Source organism: Nannospalax galili, unplaced genomic scaffold (assembly GCF_000622305.1).
Source record: "Nannospalax galili isolate Female #2095 unplaced genomic scaffold, S.galili_v1.0 scaffold175, whole genome shotgun sequence".
Taxonomy (NCBI): Eukaryota; Metazoa; Chordata; class Mammalia; order Rodentia; family Spalacidae; genus Nannospalax; species Nannospalax galili.
Window position 1 is genome coordinate 1,977,526 of NW_008336314.1, and position 4,561 is coordinate 1,982,086.

The 4,561-nt window shown below is 39.4% G+C and overlaps 1 pseudogene; it reads left to right on the forward strand.

The window, feature by feature from the left end:
• The first annotated feature begins 1,129 nt into the window (after positions 1 to 1,129).
• On the forward strand, positions 1,130 to 1,299 carry LOC115070027 (annotated as a pseudogene).
• The last annotated feature ends 3,262 nt before the right edge of the window (positions 1,300 to 4,561 follow it).

Genomic DNA, 4,561 nt, shown 5'->3' on the forward strand with positions numbered 1-4,561 from the left:
TCAGATTACACGGCTATACATGAAGAAAATCCAGAAAAATCTACTAACTTGTGTAATTAAAAAAAGTTAACATATTGAGTTTAATAATACAGAAATACCAGAAATAAAAGTGTGTTTCAACATAAAAGATTATAATTATTAACAATATATTATACCAATAAAAAGCTTTAAAAATCTGGGTCTGGCATGGTGGTACATGCCTTTTAATCCCAGCAGAGTTGGGTATATCTCTGTGAGATTGAGGCCAGTCTGGTCTACACAGTGAGTCCCAGGCCAGCTAGGGCTACAGGGAGATCCCGCCTCAAACCACAATGCCCCCCCAAAAAAGAAAAAAAAAGCTTTAAAAATCCTAGTTAAATGAAGAGATGCACTATGATCATTAACTGAAGACTAAGTAGTCAAATCTAAGTTGTTTGATAGGTTTCTGCAGTCATAATGAAACCCTCATTGGGTTTTTATGAAATTGAAAAGTTAGCCAAAATTTTATTTTGAAATCTTGTAACTTAAATAAAAATAAAGTTGAAAGGCTTATAGTGCCAGATGCTACTTCCTACTATAAATTTAAAATAACTAAGACAGCATAGTATTTGGCACAAGAAATCAACAAGCAGACCAACAGCATATATAGAAAGTCCAAAATCAAACCACATATATGTCCTCATCTAATTTACAAAAATGTATCACTTTAACTCAGTGTAGAAAAAATGGTTTTCCAATAAAAAGTGCTTTTTCAAGTGGCTGTGTATGAGAGATAGAAAGTATAACAATAAGGCAGGCATGGTGGTGCACACCTTTAGTCCTAGCACTCGGGAGGCAAAGGCAGGTGAATCTCCGTGAGGCCATCCTGGTCTCCATAGTGAGTTCCAGGTGGGGCTACAGGAAAACCCTGTCTCAAAAAGACCAAAAAATAAATAAAAGAAAGTTTAACAATAAAGCCGTAGAAAGAAATCACAGAAAGATACTGTCATAATAAGCAACAACTTCTTAACTTTTACAGAAAAAGAACCTTGAAAGAAAATATTAGCAAATGAGACTTTCTTGATAGTAAGTTCTTATATTCATCAAAAGTCAATACTGGGAAAAATTAAAATCTGAAAAGGTATTTGTGAAACACATAAACAAAAGGAATTTACATTTTGAGTGTGAAAATACCTATACTGGTTTAATATCTGATATATCCTCTATCTGAGGACAATATATTAAATGGGTTTTGGAGCTGGGAGATGGAATGGGAGCTTGCTCTGTCCACGCCACACATTGACTTGGTATTACAGTACCTCCAAGAATGGAGCACAAAAAGCAGGGGGGGGGGACTATCAATCAGTCTGAGATACACAGAGTAATTTAAACAAAATACAAAAAGGTTAAAAACATTGCAAAAGATCCAAGTTATCATGTAAAATGTTTTCAACATTATGACTGTTGAGAAAACAGGACAAAACCATAGGAAAATATCATTTTACACCCACAAGAATAACTGAAATAAAAAAAAACTAGAATATCATCTCTTCCCCCACGATGTAGAATGTCTTCAGTTGACACACATTGCTAACAGAAGTGTGAGTTCTTATCATTGAATCTAAATACGTGCTTTCCTCACCACAACCAACCAACCACCAAATTAGTACACCATATCTACCAAAAGAGGGCTCATGAGGGTTTTTCTCAATCGCAAATTGTGAGCCACCCAAGTGTCCATTAACAATAAAATGGTTAAGGGACTGTAGAGATGGTTGGCAGTTAACAGCACTGGCTGATCTTACAGAGGAACAGGCTTCAAGTCCCAGTACCCACATGATGGCTAACAACGCCCCGTAACTCCAGTTCCAGGGGATCTGACACCCTCTTCTGACCTCCACAGGCATTGCATGCATGTGGTACATTTGCATACATGCAGGCAAAACATTCACACATAAAATAAAAAATAAATAATTTTTGGTATATTTTTATTGAATTTTTGTACACTTCATACAAAACATCTTAAGCATCTTTATACCCCCTCCCCCATTCAAAGCGCACATATCCCCCTGACTAGATTTCATGCATTCTGTCATATAAGTTAAGATCTATCAAGTTATGTGTGTGTAACCAGATGTCCCTCAGTGCCCATTCATCCACTAGTATCTAGTCAGTGTATCTAGAGTCTCCCTTAAAGAAGACCAACTCTCCCTCACCCAGCAGTGATTAGCTGCCAATAGTTATTTGACTAAGTTTGGGGCCTGCTGCCCATTTTCCTGGTTCTATGATGGGTTTTTGTCTGATTGGGTTTGCGTGGGTCTTGGGAATACTGACACTATTGCTGTAAGATCATTTGAGCAAGTTCCCAGAGGCCTGGAAGACTCTGTTTCCTTATGTCATGCACCAACCATTGCTCTTAAAATCTTTCTGCCTTTTCTCCCAAGGCTGGTGAGATGGCTAAGTGGTTAAGAGCACTGACTGCTCTTGCAGAGGACTCGGGTTTAATTCCCAGTACCCACATGGCAGCTATGAACCATCCTTAACTCCAGTTCTCGAGGAATCTGAAGCCCTCTTCTGACCTCCGCGGCATTTCACAACATGAGTGTACTCACATACATGCAGGTAATACACTCATACTCATAAAAATAATATTCTTTAAAAAAAAGCTTTCTGCCCCCTGTTCCACAATGGTCTCTGAGCCATGGGTGGGTGAGGTTTGATATAGGAGTCCTATCCAGGGACAGGCACTCTGTAGTCTCTTATTCTCTACATTTTGGGCAGCTGTGGCCTTCTGTATGAAAAGTACTCTGCTGAATGACGAAGCTTCATTGGTGAGAATTGAGAAGTACATTAGATTAATCCTATTCTCTCTGTTCCCTGGTCTGCTATGTTCCATGAGCCTTAGATGTAGATGTTCCATTATAGATGTACTACTCAGAGCTGGGCTCAAACAAAGAAATAAAAATGGCTAAGAAACACCTTAAAAAGCGTTCAACATCCTTAGTAATTACAGAAATGTAAGCCAAAACCACCTTTAAGAATTCATCGTACCCTAGTCAGACGGGCTAAGATCAAGAGAACAAATGACAACAAATGATGGCAAGGCTGTGGAGAAAGGAGACCGCTCATTCACTGCTGGTGGGAAAGCAAACTCATGCAACCACTGTGGAAAGCAGTGTGGAGAACTCTGAAAAACTTAAGATGAGGGCTGGAGAGATGGCTCAGCACTTAAGAGCACTGACTGTTCTTGCAAAAGACCTGGGTTCAAATCCTAGCACCCACATGGCAGCTAATAACTGTAACTCCAGTTCCAGGGGATCCAGCCCTCTTCTGACCTCCATGGGCACTGCATGACACAAGTGCACTTACATACATGCAGGCAATACATGCATACACATAAAATAAAAATAATAATATTTTTAAAAACTAAAAGTGAATCTACCATATGATCTGATTATACCACTCCTTGGAAAATAATAATTTTTTTAGATTGAAAAAAACAATTAAATGGATAGGCTTTGGTTTAATATAAGGAAACTATATATAGCAATGAAAGTTATAAACTATACCACAAACTTAATCTTGAATGAAATAAATAAAAGATGTAAAATAGCACATATAGTATGATCCTGTCTATATAAAGTTTACAAACTTAAAATTAATGTGTTATAATGGAGATCAGAATTATATGTACCTTTGGGAACATCCATGAGGAAGAGTAATTAAGGATATTCTAGGGTCACAGAAATTTCTGCATCTCTACCTACAAGATTATTATATGAATGTATATGCATGAGAATTTATCAGTCTGTTCACCTGAGATACGTATTCTGTACATAATATTATTTCCCATTAGAAAAGAAGTATACCTCTGCAAGAAAGCTACAAATACCTGAACTTGGGCTAAGAAACTATGGAATTAAATGGGTGATATCATTACCCCAGAAAGCCTTCTACCAAAGCAGAGCATTAGTGTTTATAGTAAATAGAAAAATAAACTTGTTTTATTTATACATTTTCACAAGTAAATACCACTTGAAAAAGTGTTACAGGAGCTAGACAAATGACTCAACAGTTAAGAACACTGGGTGCTCTTGCAAAGGACCAGGTTCGGTACCCAGCACCCACATGGCAGCTTACAATTGTCAGCAACTTCAGTTCCAGGGGATCTGATGCCCTCTTCTGACCTCCATGGGCATTGCACACATGGATGCACTTACACACATGCAGGCATAACATTCATACACATAAAAATAAAGAAATTTAGACTACTATCCTCAGACCTCTTGGGGTAAGTCGATAGCGCAGCTCTCCGCGCCGGGACTCCCTAAGCCACATTCACCCTTCCATCCCCCCCGCCTCGCCGTTCTATACTCCTAGTTTGAGCCCTGCGCCATTCCTAGTCTTGGGGCCCCAGACACCTGGGGAACCAATACTGCTTCCTGACTCTTGTCACCCAGAGCAACCCAGTCCCTTTCTTGGGCTCCAGGAGCACCACTTCTGGTCCTGGCCCCGCCCTCACCTCTCGCTGCTTCCCTGGGCCTGCACCACCGGCTAACTCTCCTAGCCTGCACTACTATCCTCAGGCCTCTTGGGGTAAGTC